Raw genomic sequence first — 25,349 nt, forward strand, 5'->3', positions numbered from 1 at the left:
TACACATGGATAAAAATCTTGTAGTGTATACAAATCACATCCGCAAACAATTTTTAAAATGTTGCTTCATGTGTTTGAAATCTTTTAATTTGTCTTTCCAAAATGGAATCCATTACAGGTAAACTCATTCAGCTGCTCAGAGACCGAAGGATATTTGCTTGAGAAAAATTAAGAATGTAATGAGGCTTGACTTGTACAACAACATAGTGTGCATGCACTGATGGGAGAGGTTGTCGGTTTAAAAGGATCATGGGTCACATGGGAAGATCACCATGTGTTAAAGGTGAATCATAGGTGAGTATGTCCCTTTCAATAGCGCTAAAATGGACTATATCCAACCACTTATTTTCATTGCAGAGAAGGGGTTGATAGCACAAACAAGCATTGTTCTCCAATCCTCTCATCTGTTGACTGATCAGTTAGACTGCAACGGGTGGGTTGCCACAGCAACATGTGCGCACCTCAAAAGTCTGCACGCATGTCAAAATGTTGTGGAGGTGCCTTTGAATTATAGATTACAAGCGTACGCCTCCAACAGTGATTGATTGTTTTGCCATCATTAGTGGGAACCGTGTGGACATACATGTGCACATACACACACACTCCATCAATGAACATGAACTTATACTCTGTACACAGTGCACTGCTGCACGTATGCAGTTTACAGTTATAAAGGTGGCAAAGTAAAAATTTGTAGTAATTAAAAAAGGGGCCTTAGTTTCAGACCGTCAGCTAATTAACATTTTCTCTGTGAGTTGGATGGAATCTCTGGCTGACTTTTTAATGTTTATGGCTGAGGGGGGTCTCAAATGTGTTATTCTGTATTATTCCTATTGTCAGTAAAACACAAAGCAATGTTTTAGTCCCCTACCCTGTCTGTGGCTTTCAACCCAAAGCCCAATTGTTAGTACTGAGATGAAAATCTTTACAAAAGGCTGACAAATGTATAGCTTTTATTATTTAAGACTCTGTTACTCAAACAGGAGGAAGCAGTGCATTATTTTGTTCGGGACTATTTTCAGCAGTGATTTAATGCTCATTTGGCACAGAATTTTCGGGGCATTGGGATGTTGGCTTCAAAATATCAACACTCTAGTTGTGCTTTTAGAGATATTCCTGGATGTGCCCACCATCATAGTCAGCTGATGTAGTATAAAGAGTGAGAAAGTCTGTATGGTGGTAGAGGGGTGGATGGATGGCTCAAACAAACACAGGCCTTTAACCCAGTAGACTGCTGTTTGTGTTCCCGGTAACATCAAAAGTAAACAATTTAAAAGGTCCAGCATGTAGCATTTAGGAGGATCTAACGTCAGAAAAAGAATGTAATATTCATAGGTATGTTTTCATTAGTGTATAATCACCTGAAAATAAGGGTTGCCTTGCATGGAGGCCGCCATGTTGAACTGCCATCTTTCTACAGTAGTCCAGATAAACAAAACACTGGCTCTAGATAGGGCCACCATAGTTTCTTCTTCATGCTTGCAAGAGTAGAATGAAGTGAGAGAGTTGCGGTCACACTGGTCCTTTAAGTAACGTACGTAAATTACATTTTATTCATTTACCAAAGACCCGTCAGGTACATAACTTAAGTACATCACCAAATTGAATGCCTAAATCAAACCAAACTGTGACAATTTTACAACATTTAACCATGTAAGCTTTATTTTGAAAGTCTTACTTGATGCTGCATAAGTCCTCTTGCTTACTTAACAGAAGTCACAGATGTTACATATTTTTAAGCTAACTTGACGGAGAAGCCCTGTGTGTCCAGAAATGGAGAGGGGCATCAACAGAGGAGGGCAACTGACCAACCATATTGTGGAAAAAGGGTTTACTTCTCCTACAGAGCCTAGCTGTGGTAGAAATAAATGTGTATTTGGATTGTGTATCTGTAAGGAAGTGTTGGTGTTGATGGGGCAGCTGTAATATAACAGGGCTTCAGTACATTGGCTTCATATATTGCCAAAGAACACCGGTATGAACAGTTCTCTCTTTTCAGATCGTTAAAGGAGTTTCATAATCACAATCAGATGTGGAGCTTTCAAGTGCTACATTGTTGTCATGGTGCACGCTTGTGTAATTGATGACAAAATCATTTTTGTTTCATGAATGATGACATTGTGTAATTACAGTTATGCTGACAGTAGTGAGTCAATAGCAATCACATCACAACTGGCCAACAAAAACACCGCCTGGGCTAATGTGACAAACTGAAATCAGGCTGCCTTCATAGTTTTCCAAACATCTGAATTGTTGCCCACATCAGCTGAAGTTGTTAAACTAGGACTGGTCACAAAACCAAATCCAAAGAAATCCATTGTGTGCAAGAAACCGATAAGGCTGATGATATTCTATATTTTGGTTACTGCCGTCAAATCCCATGAACAGACCAAAACTAACAATGTCCTTCCATACTTGCAGAGGCTCTCCCGCTTTTAAAGCCCCCCTCCTCACTAAAATCAGTGTTTCTTCTTGTTCCTACAGCGTGATGTTTGAATGATGTATGTGCAGAGCTTGACAGAGGAAGGTTTCACTGTGCTCATTGGAAATCTGATCTTGTGTCCAGCAGGGAAACTGAATGAACAACATTTGCATATTCAGAGATTCTATATTCAGAGTTTTTGATGAACTAGAAGGAGTAGATGACTTTAAGGATTTTAATGTGGAAATTATATGTTTTTTGTCTATCAGTCAGATTATTGTTCCAAGCAGACTATTTGTATATGTCTTAATACATGTCTGGAGGGGATCTTTAAAGAGTTACGTCTTTATAGGATGGCCATGTTTTTTCTGTTGACACTTGTGGATTAATATACATTTGGTGCTCAAGTGAATATTTAAGGCAGCAGGACAGTGTGTGCGGGATTGAGTCAAAATAAACTACATGTCACCCAGTGCAGAAATGTGTCTCATTGATGTGTTTTTAATAGTTTTGTACAATAATGAAAATATATCACGCTTTGATACACACAGGGTCGAGTCACTGTTGCTGTTGGTCTTTTCATGGAATTTGTTCATAGAAAATATATAAAATATCATCAGACTTATCCTCTGACAGCTCTTAAATCAGAGCAACTCTGTCCACTTAGACAAGAGAGGGTTTGAAAAGGATCCAGTCCATACACGGGAGAAGTCTGCTGAGAGTTGGCCCAAAGTACTCTGGTATCCCAGATCACTTCCTCATGTTCCATCCTAGTGGTCATTATGCACAGTTCATGCAAGTTTAACAGCACCACACCTCAGATCCAGATGGTCAGGTCAAAAAGCTCCTCTTGGAGGTTGCAGGAGATTTGTCCTAAAAGACTTTGTTATTGTGGTTAAAATGTCTCCTCAGTGCTGAAGGAATTTCAATGAACATTTCCTTTGGACAGTACTTTGTTTGAACAGTTTAGACCACCACACGTTCTTGTGGTAAATATAATACTCTTATGATGTATGTTATTTAAAAAAATATAAATATATTTATTAGGACTTGTGTGATTTGTAAGTGATTTATTTATCTCTGGTACACAGTGTATCTTGCACAGTAAGAACAAAATAATTTGGCTGAGTGGCAGGGTGTCTTCGGATCTGATAACAATCTGAGCTGGCTGGAATTCCCAGGAATTCCAGTTGAGGAGACACCGAGGAGCCATGGCTCACTGGGCAGGTTTCTCTGTCTCTCTGTCAGTGACTGGCTCCACTGACAGATCCCATCAACGCTCTCAACGCTGCTCCGCTTTCCACATCCTCACCAACACACACTCTGTGCATGTACGTACATACGCTCACACTCAATCATTCACCATGCACTGACTGCCATTTGGTCTTATCACACAGGTAGTCATTAGGAAAATCTGTGTGTAGAATATAATATAACATTGAGCACCGCATATAGAAATGCTTAGCTCAGATGTGTGCGATGCAGCGGCTGTAATGTGAGTGTGGCTTGTTTGTGTTGTTTTTGCTTAACCTGACACTCCTGTGTGCTTTCTCACACCCTTGGCTTGGCCCTCTCAGTGTGCTGTATCTTTTCTTTCTTATCAGTGAATTCCTATCAGGTCAGCCAAACATGTCAGAGTACAGTGATCTAAGACATTTCTCTGCTACTCTGCTCGGCAAGGCTCAGCAGGGCTGGAAGAATGCAGCCCTGCCATCTTACTGTCTTCAATGATTACGATATGCCTGTGTGTGTATATGTGTGTGTGTGAGTGAGAGCACTAGATGTCTGTGTAAACACATGGTTGAGGTTCATTAATTTAAAGGTTATATATTAGTGCTGTCAAACGATTAAAATATTTAATCGCATTAATGCCATAGTTAACTCGCAATTAATCACACATTTTTATCAATTCTAAATGTCCCTTGATTTCTTTTTGTTCCATTATTTTTTCTTATTTTAATGTTCTTATCAACATGGAAAAGTGGATCAGCTTGTTTTGTGCAAATGTTGTTTTTATTGAAAAATCCTCCATTGTCGCCTGGCTTTGACGAGGGGGTGGAGAACTGGCATCAGCTGTATACTTGGCCATCAAGTGGTATTTCAGACTGGACGTGCTGCGATGATAGCTCAGTTCACAACGACAAAACACACAGATCACTTTGGTCTTGTCAATGGAACCATTTGGCAACTTTTTAAAAGTAAACTTTCCATTCAGAATATTATTGGCATCCATTTCGGCGTCTTGCGCTCGCCATCCACTCAAACAGTAACGTCTACTACTCTTAAACAAGTGTGTGCGGCGTGCCTGTTGTTTTGTTTCCGGTCTAGCTAGATCCGGTGTGGTGTTGTAGTTTTTCTAACGTTACTAGTTGTTGCAACAGCATGTGAAAAAAACTACAAAGTGTGCTAGGCCAAAAAGAACGTTAATCTTGCGATAAAAAAATGGACGCCGTTAAAATGGGTTTGCGTTAACGCCGTTAGTAACGCGTTTAACTGACAGCACTATTATATATACAAAAATCAGTGCCACTAGATGTCGCACTACAGCACAAGCTTCTCCACCAAAAGAAATGGGCACTACCGCAAACCAGACTCCCTTGACAAAACCAGTAATTTTACCTAGCACGTGACTGTTAAACTCACAAACTGGACAGAAGCAAAATAAAACTCACCAAAACTGTCTTTGTAAGTCTTTCCATTTTTCAAAACACTCACCATGCTGGTTTGGTTGAAATAAATCCTTAACTCACTGAGTCAGGGGTGTTTCTAGACGTTTTTGACTGATGCAAGAGTGGCATGAAGTATGTTTCTCAGCTATCCCGTCATTCCCATAAATTTCAAGTTATAGAACTGTAATAAGTCACCATCTGTGAAATTGATTAATAGAGTAATTATTGCTGTTTTCAGTGATAACAACTATTTTGACAGTTTACCAATGCTTATACACAGATGAAAAACATACTATTCAACGTTATTCAACATTTTTGTTGTGAAAAATTCCATAATTATACAAGATATCTGTCAATTAACAAACAAATCCATGTAAAAATTACACAACAAAAACTTTTTACTGTTAATTGTCACAAATTTAGCATAATAAAAAAAAAAATTGAACTGTTTGAATTCAACAGTTGAATTCAATAAATAAACAGTAAATATAGATTATAGATCTGTAAATGTATTTAAATGTCTTTTTATGTGAACAAAGCATATTTCCTTTAATCAAGCAGTACTTACATAATACAGATTTTTCACATATTAGACAGGCTATTTTTGTATTTTCATTTATATTTTAAGGTATTAAAGAAATACAGAAAATATCTGTAAAATAAATGGGAAAAACACTGTAAACTTATAGAAATTTTTAAACAGTGAGGAATCTGTGGGCCCCTAGTGGTTAACTTGCATAATAAGCAACCAGGGGCCTATGGTCACCTTGCTCTGTGCGCTCTGAGGGCCCTGATGTTAGACGTCTGGGGAACTGGCCCGGTCAGTAATCCAGCCTTGGTGTATGCAGATTGTTTTCGACTGGAGTGTTTGGCTCCTGCCTACTAGCACAGATTGATTGCTTATTGTTTAACTGCTCTATTTTGATTTACTGTACAATGATTATGACTCTGCACACTCCTCTGTTGTTTCTCTGTTGTTTCACTCTATTCTACTTGTGTTTTGGGAAATTTTGCAACAGTACCAACAATTTTATGGTGACACAGAGATGGCACTGTGCAGAGGTTTAGCAGAGTAGTACATCCCAGCTTTTTCATTCAGGCTTCCTCCCTGAGACTCATTTAGTCAAAGTAATTAGGGGGTTGTGTCAGCATCATGTCTAGATTGAGAAATACACTATAATTCTGGTCAGAGTTCATTTCTCTCTACTCTCACATGACAGTTGCCACACACAAAGCCGCACTCATTCACCAATATACTCATGCATGCACATACACCACATAAGCACCAATGCACACACATTGTGGTTAAGCCACTGCAAAGTATATCTTCAGTCTTGTCTGGTTTCTCTCCACACATGCAATCAAAGTGTTGTCCGCTGAGAGACTGCAGTCATTTTGGCTTTTTCTAAAGAGGGGATTGCGCACACACACACACACACACACACACACACACACACACACACACACACACACACACACACACACACACACACACACACACACACACACACACACACACACTTCTATCTCACTGGGAGAACATGCACAGCACTCCTGGGCTTCCTCCAAAAGCAACCTGTGTGATGATGAGCCTTAAAAAGGCTGAATTCTGTCTGATTCAGGTAAAGCCCAGATTATCCCTGACCATCCAAACAAAGGATGATGGACCGACTGAGTCAAGGAATGCGTTGCCCTTAAACACAATTTAAAAAAAACCCACAGTGTCTATTTGCACTCGGGTGAGGATGGTCACAAGGCAGCTATTTGACTATTTACACCTGACCCCTGTTTTAGCTATAAGGAGCGACTAGTGGGGTTTTTTCATACACATGTGCTGACTTGGCTCAATTCTTCACAAATCATGGTTTGTCTCCGCCATGCAGGTTAAGCATAGCAACACTGGCTGTTCCACCCTGGGTGCAAATAGCATGGTTGGCTACAGAAAACCCGGGTGATAATAGCATCTGCCAATAAGACAAACAACCTAATCCCTCGCAGTGACAGTTCTTATAAGCTTTCTGAGGGACCACTGTCAACTATTCATGCAGGTGTTGTCACTCATCACATTTACATTCCTGTGTAAGATTGTGTCAAGAAGCGGAAACTCTCCAACAAAGAAGAAGAGAGCTCTATACACACACACACACACACACACACACACACACACACACACACACACACACACACACAAACAAGGAAATGTACAAAAGAAGTGGAAACAAAAGATCAAGAAGAGCAGCATTCTTGCAAGAGAAGATTAATATCATATTAGAGGAGGTAGAGACAAAAAAACAAATTAGGTTCAAGTTACACTGAATGTACAAATTCATGTTAATTATAACAATTATAACATGTGGCTTTGACAATCAGTCAAAATCCTTTTCAATGCAAGACTATATCAACATAATATCACACCAATTTAGCTGATTTCCTGTATCAGATTTCCACCAGTGGCTAACTTCTTCTGGTTCACTATTTGGTTGTTTTAGAATTTCAGAACCAGTCATGTTGTATAAAACACAAACGATAGATGGAATAATGAAAGATCAAAAAGTGTAAAGGTAGATTGAGGTAGGACCTTTACTCATCTACAAGCCTTTCCAATACTGACCAGACCTGTGCTGTATTTAAAGTACAAGTACCTTCAAATTGTACTTGAGTATTTCCATTTTGTGCTACTTTATATGTCTAATGTGGTACTTTACTTTCCTACATTGGAAACTGTAACTTGAGGACGACAAGTCCTCAGTCTTTAATAATGTATTACTGAAACTCAAAATTTTGGTAATTCTGCCACAGTAAGAATCCGAGATTACATGAAGTTATATTTTGAAATTGAGGCCTTGGCTCAGTAAATCGGGCCTAAAGAAAGGTGGTCACAGGTGCCATGGTTGGTTAATTAACTAAATTAACAGTGTATGATCTACTTCATCATTCACACACCTCTTCTACCAATGATACTGACAATGTTGTCTTCATATAAGTTTACAATCATCTTAATTAGAAAAATATTTTTCATAACGAACTCTGCTGCCTTCTGTGTGGAGTTTGCATGTTCTCACTGCGTCTGCAAGGTTCACTCCCACAAAATTGCCGGAGATGTTAATATCTGTATTTAGGTACTGGAATTTTAAAGTCACTTTCTTAATCTGTCACTAAAATTAGATGCATGCTGCACATCTTATCTCTCCGTCAGCAGCAACAGAAAAAGAACAAGTTCCCCCTCTCAGTGCTGACACACTGACTGACAGTCTGTGTACCCTCTTTGATCCAGAGGTCATATTACTGAAGGGGCTGGACCCCAACTGGTTGGATACTAATGTAATCAATCACAACTGTAACTTGAGTGCCGTCTTTTTAATTCATTGTATGATGTGTTTATTCTTGTTTAACGTTAAATTTTAAACAGGAATTAACACAAATCAGGCAAATAGGCTGGGAAACAATCAAATGACCCGACATACCACGATATCTGCTAAATGTCTGTAACATCCTGGAATCTTTTGGGGTTTTGAAAATGAAGGTTTAAGCATAGAGAATATCATATGTTGGACAGTGTAAATCCACCCAAAACTAATTGTGATTTTGGGCTATATAAATAAAACTGACTCGCATTGAATCAACATGCCACGACCATGACAGTACAGGCCTACTCCCTGTTATTCTTTCATATCATCTTCCATCTTTTTCGGCACCACCTGTCCATGATGAGACAGATACCCTTCTCTACTGGCTCAAGTCCAAGTCAACACTGAGTCTAAATGAGCTCAAGACCAAGTCAAGAAACACCTAGCTAGAAACCTAGCTCATTCAGTGTTCTTCTTACTGTTGTTATACTGGTTTAAGAGTATTAGTTCTATCTAATCAAATATTGTGTATGTTAAGCAGATATAAACTCATTTATCTCAGAGGGAAGGAGCACATTGTACTCTATTATACATAAATTTAAAATTTAAAAGGTCCAGTGTGTAACATTGAGTAGGATCTATTGTCAGAAATGGAATATAATGTTCATAGGTATGTTTTCATTAGTGTATAATCACCTGAATATAGCAATCACTGTGTTTTTGTTACTTCAGAATGAGCCGTTTTTATCTACAAAGGGAGCGGGTCCTCCTTTACAGAGTACACCATGTTGAACCACCATGTTTCTACAGTAAAACAGACAAACCAAACACTGGCTTTCATGGATGCCACTAAATCCTACACACTGGTCCTATAAATTGCAATCTAATGCAATAATAATTATATTAGAAAAAATTTTGCACGTCAGAAAACAAGAATGAATTACATCTCTACTCATTGGTGCATTAAATACTATGTACAGAAAGCTAAACTGCAGACAAAGTCAAAGCCATGGCAGTCCGGTCAGGATGTACTTAAATACAACAATACTTTAGTTAAATGCTAATGCAATGATGGTTTTCATTTGTTTGAGCAAATTCAAATTTGGACCTGAGGGATGGAAATCAGGGGATTATTAAAGTGATTATAGTTCATCTTGAGGAGGATATGAATGTATGTAGCAAATTCAATCCACCCAATATTTTTCAAGACATTTTACTTAAAACCACAAATGTCAGGTGGACCTGGAAGCTCTGTCCATTATATTTACTGTCAATGGTCTGGACCAAAGTAGTGGATTCATTTACAGACCGGCATTGCGAGTGGTTGAAAATGAGGATATTTGAATGTTACATTTTGGATGGCAAAGAAACACACACAGAACATAAATGTTACCTACACTACCAGAGCCAAGGGTGATTTTGTCAAAGTGCACTTTTTAACCGACCAACAGTCCAAAAGCTGAAGATATTCTTTGTACTATATGACAAAAAAGTCAAATACCTATACTTGAGACAGTAGAAGAGAATATTTGTTATTTTTGCTTGAAAAATGATTTTTTTGGTTTCCTTTAGCCAGCTGTTTCAGCTTTACACAGTAGAAAAAAACCTTGAACCTTGAACCTGAGATGGAGACTAGCCCTTGAGTTCTACAGCATTGAATATTTGTAATGTCCCTTTATTTTTACTTTTAGTTCTGCGTTATGTAGCTGGCTTTAAGTTTGATTTGGTTCAGGACATGTTCTGTCTTTGTTGTAGTACCTTTGCTTCTGCTTGGGCTGCCCACATGTTATTATTCTGTCTACCTGTGACTCGGTTGGTCCCCCGTGAACACACTCAGAGAGGAAAGAAGTAGGACGAGCAAACAAACAATTCAAAACACTCAAGTGTTCTGCAGTTTAACTTTAGTCATCACTCAGGTGTATATGTAGCTTTCAGCTGGGGTTTGATGTTGAGCGCCTGTCTTTGAGCTTTCAAACTCCACATATTCTCTGAACATGTATTTGTGATGTAAAACAATCATTTACCCATGCATCAGGTACGTACTGAATCAGTGCAAGATGCAAAAGCACAGTGTTGAGCCCAGAGAGCGCATAGCATAACTAATTCAACACACCATTCACAAAACACCTTGATGATGAACTTCAAACATGTCACAGTGTGCTGTTCTTCAAAGTGCTGCCTTCAATTCATTACGGCCATCTAGAGACCTGCACAGACCTGAAGGAGAAAAAGCTGGACTTAACATTAATAAATCCTTACATTAGTCTATTCACTGAGGAGACTGGTATGGATACACATTGGGGGAGAAAAGACTCCAGAACAGGATGGTCACATTAAAGAAAGATGGAAGGAGAGAAAGAAAGAAAGAAAGAAAGAAAGAAACAAACAATCAGTACAATATACTTTAACTTTCCAACATTTTGTGTGTTCATTTATTGTAATTACGGTTAATTTTTTTCAAGGTTGGGGCCATTGTTTCTATCATAATGATAACATTGTATAAACTAAATTAATAAGATCATTAACAAAACGTGTGAACCCAGCAACATCACATTCCGTGTGGCCCAGTGTGTAACATTTAGCAGGATCTATTGTCAGAAATGGAATATAATATTTATAGGTATGTTTTCATTAGTGTATAATCACCTGAAAATAAGAATCATTGTGTTTTTGTTACCTTAGAATGAGCTGTTTTTATCTACAGAGGGAGCGGGTCCTCTTCTACAGAGTCCGACATGTTTAGCACAAATCCGTGACGTCAGCTCCTGCTCTGTTCTTACAGCTGACAACTGAATCAATAACTTTTTAATGGGACAATGATAACCACATACAGACACACACTGTAGTGCTGACCTTATGCTTGAGCCCAGTATCTGTACATGATGCTGTGGCGGCAGTCCACAGTGAATTGAGAGAGGACATAAACAACATCAAGTGAAACAAAACGCCGGGCTAAATCTAGGACAAGCCTTTCCCACAGGAGCCTACTGTGAATGATATCATTCAACAAAGTACAGACAACACTCAACTGTACACCACTCAGTCTTCCAGTATGTTCAATATACTGTACTGGTAAGGACAGATAAACAACAGAATAGATTTAACAACATTTTATGCTGGCAAAATATGTAAAAGTAAATGGTTTAATCACTAACAGGCCTGATCATTTCAAATGTGTTTGAAATTTAGACTTCTTCTAGACTTGCCTGCTGACAGCTCTGTTGAAGAAAAACAAACAGCCTTGTGATGCCTCATGGCAGTATTTCACAAACATCTCATTATTCCTCTGCTGGAACCTGAACCTGACTGCTCTGGTTTAAGAGGCACATGGGAAGGTAGAGGAAATGGGAAAGTGAATAATGTAGAGGTGTAAAGTGGAAGAGAGAGGGAAACTGTGGAGCAGAGATGCCACTGTTGGGGGAAATGTCTGCAGCCACTCATGACACACGTCAACCATCACTGTTGTTTATTCACAGCAGTAATGGTTGAAGAATAAAGATACACTGAGCAATATGGAGACAGACCTGACACAGAATCCTGAGGTGAACAAAGTGTCTCAAAGAATAGACAGTACATTTCACATTTTATACTGTTTCACTTTGTGTTTGACTGTGGATGTTTCTTGGTCAGTCCATGTCTCTTTGGTCACTTCTGGACAGATTGCTATGAAGATTCCTGTGGTCGCAAGAGGGTGAATGCTAATCATTTTGGTGTCACTGCCCGACCTTTAAAAGACCAGGATTTAGCAGCATCTAGCAGGGAAGGAGAAACTACAGTGGCTGGGAAATGCACAAACAATGCAAAAAGACCCTATCTAGAACCAGTGTTTGGTTTGTTAAATGAAACATAGAGATTCAACATGGCGGCCTCTATGGCAGGTGAACCTGTGGCGTCTGTAGATAAAAACTGCTCATTCTAAGGTAACAAAACAACGATTCTTATATTCAGGTGATTATACACTAATGAAAACATACCTATGAATATTATGTTCCTTTTTCTGCCAATAGATCCTCCTAAATGTTACACACTGGTATTGGACAAAACACTTACATACCAAGTACCTAATATACATAATAAAAACAAACAGACTGTCAGACAGCTTATTCATAATCCCAAAAGGATGAACCCTTTTTCCACTTCTGTCACAATATAAGCTTATGGGCAAGGTTTTTTGGGTCCCAGGAGCATCACGTGACATCGGCATTCTTCATCACACAGGATGGCCACTATGTCAAATTGGCATCAAGAAAATCAGCAATCTTTTTGGGGTTAGAACTCCAGACAACAACAGCAGATTTTGTTGTAGTCATTAGCCTCAACTGATGTTGACTCAAGTGACATCACTTGAGGACATCAATCAGACCTCACACAGGTCCCTCTGGAGAAACTAAAATGTTTATACAACTTTTTACACTTCTGCAGTACTCCCCAACACCTGTATACTATGATGTTTAAAATCAGTGTTACAGTTCCCCTTTAAATGTGTAACATTTAGGAGGCTCTATTTTGAGAAATGGAATATAATATTCATATGTATGCTTTCATAGGAAACATGGGGTTTTATTACCTTAGAATGAGGGCTTATTTCTACAGAAGCTGCTGGGTTCCCTTTATGGAGTCCGCCATGTTGAACCGCCATGTTTCTATGGCCAACGTAGTTTCTCGAACACGCTTTCGCCTCTTGTTTAAGGGTCATCAAATTCAGATGCGAATCAAATCAATTAAAACTCACAAAATATCTATGCTTTCTCTGTCAACACAACACCTGTGCATAGAACTAGACAACTCAAATAATGAATGCTACAAACAGAGCGTGTATGTATTATGTACTCAGCAAAACAGGTTTAGAAGTTGGTAGAAAGAGGATATAGTCTTTTGGCTCTGTCTCTCTAGTTTGACAGGATGATGGATTGTTGTGTTGTAACATGGAGAGTCGAGCCCCGGGGGTGAGCACCACAACAGAGCTGGATAAATCACTGGGAAGGATCACAGTTACCTCAGACACTGATCTGCTTCTATGCAGGGAAAAAAACGTCCTCACTTCTAGTGTTCCTTCAGTTTTATCTTTGCCAGGTCAGCTGTAGAGCCTGACATGTATGAAGGGACACACAGATATGTAATTACACGTGAACACACACACACAGAGTGCAGTGTAATTAGAGTGCAATTACAGTCGTGGAAGTCCGCTATCATCATCCTACATCTATAAGCTCTTAACACAACATCCTGCATGTGCTGTCATCTCCGGAGCTGTAAGGGTGGTGAGAGACATTCATGCCTTTACACACACCCTGACACACGGAAGCCCTTTCGTCCTGTGCACTGAAACATCCGGCGCTGTGCTATGTGATAGGGATACTTGTCATTGCAGCAAGCCCGGAGCGGCGGGATGAAAGATAACTGCATATCCAGAAGTCCCGGGGTTACTGCCAGAGGCCGGATCAGAGGAAGGAGAGGCGTGAGAAAATGAGCAGGAGAGGGGTGCAGGCCAGTGAGAGGTGTGGGAAGACGAGGGCAGGCGAGTTACACTGCTGCAGTATGCATGGCGCAGTAGTTGTCCAACAGCTGCGAGCAGACAGGCCGCCTGCTCTAAATGCAACTGGAAGGATTTAACCCTGACAGCCCACGGATGGTCACTGTCCACCTGTTCATGCTCTTATGCAAACATTCCTTTTGATCAGTGCTTCTTAAAGAGGATAGCCAGGTCCCACAAGGGTCTTGGGAGGGGGGTTAAAGGGGTTTTAGGGGTTATCTACGAGTTCAGAGATTCCAGGAGTCCCTGAAGGGGCTGCAAGAATAACATAAGGGGTCCTAGAGAACTTAGACATGGTTTCACGGGTTTTGATTGGATTAGATCAATTGTTATTGTTATGAATTAGTTTAACCTTTTACCACCTACCAATGGGAAAATACCACTAGAACTTTCACAAAAAAAAAAAGAATTCATTAATACCGTTAAACTTCAATTAATAGCCTGATCAATCAGACTTGATCAGCTTCAGCAGTAGAGAGGTTGCACTTTTATCCATCTCTCTTGTCTACCATGCCAGTAAATCTGAATTATACTTTGGTGCTCATGGTTCCCATTAAATGAAGTGAAGAATTGAACTGTGGAGAATCTAGCTGATCTAACGATGTGTAGAAGGTCCATATTGACAAAAGTGTGTCGGACAACTCAGATGGCGTCATGCGTAATTTGTATATCAAATTAGCACCCCATGTGTACTCTGCTGCACTCCTCCCCTTGTTGTGCATGCTGTTGTGCATATAGCCAGTAGGGATGTGCATCCCCATCACTGGTTTAAAACAACCAGTGTTGACCAAAATAATTAAAACTGTTTTTACAGATGCAAAGATCTTAGGAATGATGCATCCCAAGTTCACCAAATTGTATCTGATGCCTGGTGAACCTTGAAATCGTGAATCTTACCAAACAGCCAGGAAAACTGGAAATTGAATGAATGATGATTTGTGGGTTGCATGAGGTCCATACAAATGAAACCTTAAAGATTCTTCCCTACACTCAACGCAGTCTGGCCATCTAACAATTTCATAAGCCCTCAAAAACTAGTTCATTTGTTTTTATATAGGCAGAAAACCCTAAAAGAGCATTGGGTGGTGGGGTAAAGGGTTAAAGTAGCAGTAGTGGGCTGAGATACTTGAGGGGTTGTCCAAAGACACAGTTGCCCTATGGCCTCATCAGCACTTAATCCATCCTTGATCTTTCTTCAAGCCAGTCATCTGTCACGTGTTGAGTGGCTTGTGCTTCTGCTTATATGGAGATATAGATAGATATGTTTATACAAGAGTGAGGGGAAAAGGGATGTTTTGCTGAACTGAAGCACACTGGATGTTCTGAATCAGTCCTCACATTATATACTATTAGGCTTAATAAATCAGAGCAGCGATGAAAATCTAACCACACTGTAGTCAGGGAAAGATTAGATATTTAGAGATTTATATAATAGTCACATGACCTAGCCTCGGCTGTTCTAGTGATACAAATGTCAGATTGCAGCACAGTGAAGCGCTGGTGTCTGATCTTACTTCCACCCAAAATGCCCATTATTCCCCCCTCCTCATATATCCACAGTGAACAGAGCAGTTCTAAATTCTGGGCTGTAACCTGAGTCAGGGCAGCTGCACTCTGTGCTCTGTAAAGTGAGGGCCTGGCTTCGAACAGATCACTGCTTCAGCCTGAGAGAGAGAGAGAGAGAGAGAGAGAGACAAAGAGAGCACAATACTTCCTGCTTCATAGTGGACATGTCCATAACTAAAACTTTAACTTACTCTAACAAAAAATGGACAGAGCCTGTGATAGTTGAGTGCACCCGTTGAACCCTTTCCAATAATATTTAAACTCACACATGCTTCTCAGGCTGGAAATATGGTTCCTTGAAGGTACACATACATGTCTGTGTGGATCAACCCAAAGAAGGCAAATCTCGCCAAACTATGTACTCAAAAAGCTCAACATGTCTCAACGGAGTATCAAACCAGCAGCCGACTGATTCTTGTTGGTCTTAAAAGAGAAAATACGTAAGTGAAACAACCACACCAACGACTGCGAGCAACACTGGTGCACATTTCAGACACCACTCTGCTGGTGTTGTAGCTGCGTTGCTTCTTCACCCAGCTGAAAGCACAGCTGTCAATGATACTGCTATACAGTATCCACCATCCAAGTTCTTCTGTTCACTCCCAATTTTTCCTTTCTGCTGAGCTCTGTGCATCCTTAAAGTCGTCATGAAATGAAATACTGAGGACTAACAATGACAGGGCAAAAATGCAAAACCATGACCTCTTATATAACTGTGCCAAAACATATCAAGGAAATCTGGGTCAATTTTTATGATGAAAATTAAAATGTATATTATTGTTATGAAAAAAAGACACCAGGGGGACATTTAGTCAGGATTCTCTGCCTTGTTAAAAAACCAACTGCGTATTTGGTCTAATGTAATATGTATTTCAAGGCCTTCTTGTTTAGAGGTGCAAAATATGGGAAGAGGGAATGGAAATGTATATGAATAGCAGCTGCACCTGAATCAACAATTCAAACTGATCACTGTGGCAGCATCTACAATTTCACATCTGGAATAAGCAGGTGTAAAATCTGCTGCAGTTTTTTAATGGACACAGCAGAGGGAGAGAGACTATAGCAAGGTCAAAACAGTAAGTCACCGAGAGAGAAATGTAAAATAAAGATGCATTACAAAGTTACTTTAGTCAGTGGATCCCCACAAGACATGCAATGTAACAGTGTCATTTTTCATACAACTTTATGTTCTCGTCTGCTTGCTTTCCAGCAACTCCAGTCCAGTGCCATGGTTGAAGGAGCAAGTGATAGTTATTAAATAGACCATGATCCTACCTGTTTAAGACACAAGAAATAATCTAATAAAAGGAGTTTTAAACCTTGACACAAATTCTAATATAACTCATCTAAAAGGTGTGTGTGTGTGTGTGTGTGTGTGTGTGTGTTAGGAGGATCTATTGTCAGAAATGGAATATAATATTCATACGTATGTTTGCCTTAGTGTATAATCATCTGAATATAAGAACTGTTGTGTTTTGTTACCTTAAAGTGAGCTGTTTATATCTACAGATGCACAGCTCAACATGGTGTCCGCCACATTTCCACAGTAGCCCAGAACGGACAAACAAAACACTGGTTCTAAATTTGCATGTTCTAACTTCAATTGTGTTAACGGCTTCTGATCCTCACAATGAGGAAGCACTGGCGTTACCTATCTTTTCATGGTGTTATAAAAGTACAGTTAATGATAAAAATAATGAACAAAAAGGCTTTCAAAAAATGCAAACCTGTAAAAAGAATCCTGTGATGTGACTGTATCCAGCAGTGTTCTAGGAAAAAGTGAAGCGAGGTTTGATTGTGTGCTTCCTACATACAGGTTAATATGTCACAGCGTTGTCATGAGCTCTCGTCTCTGCTGCAAATCACTTGGGTATATACTATGGCAAGCAAAGCTCCTTTGAACTAAGCGGAGAAAGGTAGAAGGGTGGAGGGTGGGGAGAAGGTGTCTGAAGTTATTATGAACAGAGGAGGGAACAGGGCAGTGGGAGGGAGGGTGGAATAAAAGGAGAGGTGAAGGAGAGGCTGGGACGGAACGTATCAGATGACAGGGCTTCCTCCAGCAGGAGATGACCTGTCTAAGAAACCACTCATTTCTGCTCAGACACCGGGCCTTCACTCTGCTCTGATAAGAACCCGCTGGTGTCACTGACTGACTCCAACACCTGTTCATTCAGGCTGCAGAATGGAAGGCAGACATCAACAGACAAGCATGGGCTAGCACTGACTGCTGTCAGGCCTCACTTACTAATATATGGGTGCAGTGCCTAGGTGGTCACACTCTGTTTATCTGTACTCTCCTTCCTCTTTGTGATACTGCTTATTTTCTGTCTGCACAGCCACTAATGACAATGTAAATGTAAAGCCAGCATAAACACATTGCCTAGTTGTATTTACTGTACTGAGGTTAGCAGCAAACATGGAAGTCATAACACAAACATGAGAACAACCTCTGTGATGGTCTCAGCAGCTAAAGGCAGAAGAGTTCTAGAAGGAGCTGAGGTCTATCAGACATGAATGATAACTTTTTCACAAAGTTAGCAAAGTGGACTTGTCACCTATGTCACCCATAGGTTTCTGAAGGGGCATTGATGTGGAGTGTGGGTGGAGCTGAGGCAGGCTGAATGAAGCCTGGTTGCTGAAACCAGCGGCCTGTGATGGCACCCACCTTCCACATCCTTAATTATGCATAACTTTTAGGAAGGAATTTCCACAAGTAAGTTGCATAAAAATGCCCCCCTGGACAGTTATCAGGGAGTTAGTTATACAGATCAAAACCATTTTCGTACCAGGTTGTAAACATGATTATTTCTGGGCATTTTGATGTGGGGCCTTATGGAGATTGATTTACTCCTGGAGCTTTTGTTACTTCTGTGTTGGCTTCATTTGCCAGCCGCTGGGTCAAAATCTTATTTCCTCTCCAGTCTGGGCCAGCTGTTGTTGAGAGGCAGGAGATGAAGCCATACAGTGTGTGATATTTATAGGGACTCTGTAGAATTTTTGACCATTATTAGGGATGGGTACTCAAGTACTCAAATACTCGTTTGGATGTACAGAGTACTTGTATTTAGATCAGTGCCAATAATTTTCAACGCTTTCAGTCACACATCACTCATCTAATGCAACAGGCAGAATGGCGACTAGCAAGGCCGTAACCATGGTACAAATGAGAATCCTCCAACACAAGTGCCTCTTCGCAGTTCTAAAATATATATGAATATGTGCACTTTTAGAACATAGTTTTGGGGACTATATTGACATTTTAAAATTCACATTTAAAGGATTAGTAGTGACATACAAGGAATTTGCCATGGTAAGTTGGTGCATTACAGTAAACATAGAACATAAAAAAAGATAAAAAAAATAGGGACAATAAAAGAGAGATGGTTGAATACTTAAAATAAATAAACTATTTGTACAGAAATGTTAAAAATAAAATTGTGCGGGGAATCTGCAAGTTAGCAGTGACATATAATGATATTTGAAATGTGTAAAGAAGATATCTGAGGAAGTTCCCCCAAGATAATGCCTGCTCCTCCACTTTAAACTGACTTTAAACACACCTACCAATTAGAATCATACATTTTCCAGTAGTAGCGAATAAGCTTCCAGTGGCTTTTTAGAAGCAGTTGCTATATATGCAAGTTTTTTGGTATTTTTTAGAGACACAATATGAACGTACAGTAGAAGCAATGCAACATTATCGAATTAAGCAAAAGAAGAAAACACCTCTCATCACCTCATTTGCTGACATTAGCAGTGTTAACCAGTGTTACCAGAGTACAGAAGATTAGTTGGCTCATAATAACAACGATGACCGGAGACGTCCTCCTGTTAAACTGGATGTAAGGAGGAGGTTTCCGTAAGGTGATGGCGTTTGTTAAGCCGGAGTACAAGCTACCATTGTGGTGAACAACAAGAGTGGAGAAGATGTGTTAGGAAGGTACGGTGAAATTGAGAGCTAACTTACATAATTTTAAGTACCAAACAAAACACACTGTTTAGCTGTAGTCTGCGGGTCCAGGTGGCTGCAGAGGAAAAGGTAAACCAGCAAGAGCTTTTTTATCAGACAAATTATTGAAATAACTGCAACAACTTAATGTTTGAGGATATGGTTTTTTTCTTCGTCTTAGCTAATCTCTACAGTCTGTGCAGCACAGAAAGGTAAAACTTTAAAACTCAACAACCCCCAGTGTTCATGAATTGTGGTTTGTGTATGTATACTCATGGTGTCTTGGTGCTGCAACGTGATTTTGTTTTCTCAGGAGAATTGGAATATTCCAAATGGAAAAGAGCAAAAGGAAAGAAAAAGCAAAAGCAAAAGGTTCTTGATCCACCACTGTACTCTGCAAGTTTCTGGTTTAAAGGGAGCCAGCAATGCAGCGTGCAGTCTACATGGAGCACAGCTGCATCTTCAGCGATCTACAGATAATAGAGGCTGGAGGAGAAGATTGTGTGCTTTCCTAACAGGCTGTCATTACTGTCGCTGTCAGATGATCAGATATACAGTCTGCTGCTCTCAGACAGTGACGGAGACTGACCTCTGAAGTCTCTGGCGGTTCACTCTCCTGCAGGGCTAATGACACAGTTGCATTAACCTCTGACAGAGACAAACACAGCTCTGTGTGGAAGGAGGATGTCATCAGTTTACAAGGTAAACACGAGCTGGATGAGGCTCATCAGGCACGTCTGTTTGCTGTCACACAAACGTAAATACGACTACTTTTTACTTGAGGCATCTTTAAAGCCAAATTCCAGTTTCTCCTCCAAGTGAAAGACACCAGATGGACAGAGCTAAAACTTTGGTGGTCTTAATGAAAGAAATAATAATTCTAGAATTGTTGCTGCAATGGCCTGAATGTGTTGATGTTTTTTTTTCCTATTTTCCTGTCTTTTATCTCCGTAGTTAAAGGAATTAACAGCAATTTTGTAAATACGAACAGTTTGATAGGAATCATGGGTGCCTAGTTCTAGTTCAGAAGGGGCGTGCAAGATTATGGCAGGGAAATGTTTGTGTAATTAACATCTGAAAGTGCTATTTCCTATAATATAGAACATTCAATCACGCCCATTAAAGCTGCTCTATAACTATAAAGCAGTTGTACTATTATATATAAGAATATTGTGTTCTGTACTTTCAACAGTGAGTGACAGATAAACGCAGACAAAGGGAAAACTACATGCTGCCGTTAGAAACTGAGTACAGTTAGGTGATAAAGCCTGATCAGCCACTGTCAGTAATCAATACACACATGATTAAACCAATAATCAAATCCATAACTAACAGCAGTCAGTGTCAGACAACCTCATCATACTTTAGTGATTCTGTAGTGGGGACAAAATCTGAAAAGCTCCCTATGCTCTCTGGGTAAAATATGAATATAAACTCTCTTTAAGAAATATGACATATTAACAATTATTCTGTACAAACTTGACATTATGTCTTCCTCGGCCTGTTTACAGGGGTGTAAATTACAAATGGGCTTTTGCGTAAGGCAACATTTTTTACACTGAGTATCTTTTATGAATTAAACTTAAGCACATAGAAATGATCTTAGGAATATGTTAGAGTACAGATTTAAGAACATTTTTATAAGTTGGGCCCCTGGAGTCACGGTGTGGTTAGCCGGGATTAGCATAAAGACTGGAGGTAAGGGGGAGACAGCTAGCCTGGCTCTTTGTAAGATTCAAAAATACACCTACCAACACCCGACTTCAACTCCATACTAAACACATCGACATGATATCAATCCTCTCATCTCATTCTCAGAAAGAAAGGCATGAGTATTCAGTTTTGAGTTTAACAACAAAGGTTGCAACAAGCACATATGATGCAAACTTAAACAACCAAACACAACAGTTGTTAAGTTAAGTATGGAAGAAAAGTATGTACACATTGTGTATGTATGTATATTTTATGATGTCTTGTTGTCTACGTAAATCAGATCGGATTTGAAATATACAGTTTTAAGTATACAGCTTGTCAAAATACAGATGTTTTTGCTCACTTTGCCCCTAGACAAGGATTAAGCCTGAATTCTTTAACTAATCTGTGTGAAAAGACATATAACTTTATGTCAACAGGTTGAGTGTTGTTAGATGTTAAAACTGGCACATTTACAGCTGTTGAACTTAAGTCCCATTAATCTGAGTGGCAGCTTGCTTCCCTTCTGGCTGATAATGTCAGTCTGTCCTAACCAGTCCTGCTGCATACTGAGACGTGCATTTACTGCCAATTTAACCGGTTGGAAAACTGAGAACAGCATAATGTGAGAAATGTGACGCAGGATTCTCAACTGACTTTGACACAACCGTCTGCAACTTCTATGGACTTCTTTTTGTTCATTTTAAATGTAAATTGTGATAATCAGCTAGTATAAAGCACACACACCAAGGATATCATCATACATTAGCTTTAAACACACACGCAACTAACAACTTCAACACATGCTTCCATAATCTCTGTCAAATACACATGCACACACAGGGGGCAAAGTTGTTTTTTCCCGATATTTTCTTGATTTTATGAATTTTAATGTTTTTTTTATGTTTTTTTTCTTTTTACTTTCTTTTTCTCTTAATGCTAATATTGTCTTTGTTAAACTCATGCCAATAAAGCAGACTGAATTGAACTGACTGGCTCAAAATAGGTGAACGCACAGATCATCAGCTGAGGTTAGTTATGCCTGGTTGATTAACATTAGAAACTTCTGTGTGTTATACAAGGAAAACTAAACTAAAATGACGCTGTCAGTCACATTTCCTTGTCAAGAGGTCAGGGTTGGTTCACAATGTGTCGTCGCACACACATCTGCCCACACAGACACAAGTGAACAAATATTACTTTTACATTTGACAGCTTAAACACACAGATCCTGATGAGGTGTTTACACTTTTGACCTCCCGTGCCTGACCATAAAGCATAAACATTAAAGTGCCCTTTAAACTGTGACGTAATGCCCTTTAACTGGGATTTGTCTGTGGGGAAATCATGAGGATCAAAGACGGTAAATAACCAATCCTTGGTGTTACTCTGGATTCTGAACCTGTTAACCTGTTTACATTCCAATCTGGAACATTTTCATAGGTAAACATTGATATTGTTGATTCTGACCCAACAACCTGCTAGTAAACACACATACACACACACTGACACACATGCACATATAAAATATCAGTTAGCTTTGGGGAACTTGTGAGGGATTATCAACATCAAAGTCAATAGAAATGTCAGCCTGGCTATCTTTGGAAATGCCAGCAACCCTTTGCATATCCGTACCACACAACCAATACCACACACACACACACACACACACACACACACACACACACACACACACACACACACACACACACACACACACACACACACACACACACACACACAGTGACACACACACACCTGCCCCTAGCAGAGGAGGTGATTAAAGCTGCTCTGGCGAGTGTGGCTTTTGATCTCCAAACATACTGGAAAGCACTTAAAGGCAAAGCCCAGTTAAGTAGCATAAACAGATGACATCACACCCAATCAGGGTCTCCCACAGCACCTCGGGGCCCCTCCCTGCAGCGCTATCAGCTAGATTAACAGGATTAAGCAAATACAACCAGCTCAGGTTGGCACTTGGGCTGAATGTATTAGTAATATTCAGGCATTTTCAGGTCATCTGAATGAGGTGCATGGACTATTAGGAGGCAGCACAGTCAGGAGTCTGAGGATGGGTTCCAATAGAGCTTGTATTGAATGTCTGGATAACTATAGTACCACAACACAAACAGAATTCCATAAATATGTTTATGGAACCACAAAAAGTAGCAGTACCTGAGGATGCTGGTCGGTGATCAATGGTTGATCCCGATTGCTATGAAATTCAGTTGAGGTATTTATGGTGTCCACGTGATAACTTCTAAAGAATTCCAAGACCCCCTGATCTTTTCTGCAGTGCTTCTGTCTACTCAAATGTTCCCTCTGACCCAGGTACAGTCTGTGATACATCTTGAGTACCACTAGTGGTACACATAAATCTATTTATTTATTTAAATGCTCAACTAAAAAACAAATATTAAATAATAAATATTTCTCAGCATGACTGAATATTGGTTAACTGAACATACTGTTAAGTTAAGTTCAGCTGTGATCACCGGGGCCCTTTTTAGCTATACATCATTAAAAGCAGTGATGTTCCTGTGAGTCTGTTGTGTTTAAAGTCCAGTGGGAATAAAAGCCCATAAAGCTTTCAGAAGGACAATAACACAGGCTGAAATGGATCTATCAGACCTCATTGTCTCCCCCCTCTTTACTACACACTGAGAAGGAAGCTTTGTTGACCTCTGACCCCAACTCACTCATCTCCCTCCACAGACTGGTAACAGGAGACTACAGAGCTTCACAGTCTGACCTGGGACCTGTACCGCTCAGGGCTACCAGCCACAACACAACTCATCTCCCATGTCCCCCTGCAGCTGCCCTCTCACCCCCTCCCCACACCCCCGCCTCCCTGAGCCAAAGAGGAAACAGCCAGAATGGATGACTTTGTTTAAAGCTCACCCCCCCCCGCCCCCGCACACCACCACCACCCCGCCCCGCCTCAGGTATCACAACACACGGAGCTCCTTTATGGAAACCTGAACTGTTCGTCTTAATTAAAAACTCAAATAGTAACACCGAACACACACACACACACACACACACACACACACACACACACACACACACACACACACACACCTGATAACCTGTTTTGTTTAAAAGACAAAAAGATTTTAACTCATCCAATTTGTTAAATAGTAAATCTGAATTATAATTCTGTGTTATTTATATATTTTTTATATCATAGTACAAGCCATCACTCCACCATCTCTCTCCCTGTTTGCATGTCCACAAGTGCATGAAGTGTGCATTTCAGCCTGTGTGTGTGTGTGTGTGTGTGTACTTTTCTTCTTTTTTTCTCATTCTGTGTTTCTACATTAGTTAATCACTTTCTGGTAAGAACTCTCAGCATTTAAGCTGCAGTATGTCATTTTTTATAAAAAAAATATTGTCATATTTAAAAGAAAGAAATTTGATTGTTAAGTCTCATTCCCAGGGCGTCAAATAGACTTTGAAGGACCTGGGAAGGAGACTCAACAACTATCTTCAAGCTTCCAACCAAAAGCGGCCATATTTCTTTCTCAGCTCTGATTGGGTTTGGATTCTTGCAAATGCAATTAGGAGTGCTAGAACAACCCAGAGGAACCTGATTTTTTCACAGATTATCTGTCTCATGTACTACTGTCACACACAGTGGAAATTCCAGCAATAATGACAAAAAGTCCCTTTTAAAAAATGTACCTACTGCAGATTGAATTGATAATGTGCTATATATCTTAGTATTGGTTACAGGTACTATGTATTGTTTGTACCCAGAGCAGATGGCAGAGAGGGTTGGTATGTTGTTGGGATAAGGGAATGATACCGAGGAGTTTTGTTTTATTTTTATAATTCCTTTGCGTACGTGCATCTAATATACAATTGCTGCACTTTTATTTTATTTTTACTTCTTAATGTGTACAAATAATGTATGTACTGTATATGTATGTATGTTTTATATTAACAATGGATGATCTTACATACGTATGTAAATGTGCAGTCTCTGTAGTTCCACTCAGCTGTACAGTGAGTTTTAAAGTCTTTCAGTACTTTGTTTTGTTTTTACGGCCCGCAACATTACTGTTTTGGTTCAGTCCCAGTGCTGTCAACCTGGTTTCTAGCAGCAGCAGCAACAGCAGCAGCAGACAAAAGAGAGCTCTGTTAAACATACTGTAAACTACCTGCCCAG

This window comes from Dicentrarchus labrax, unplaced genomic scaffold (assembly GCF_905237075.1).
Source record: "Dicentrarchus labrax unplaced genomic scaffold, dlabrax2021, whole genome shotgun sequence".
Lineage (NCBI taxonomy): Eukaryota > Metazoa > Chordata > Actinopteri > Moronidae > Dicentrarchus > Dicentrarchus labrax.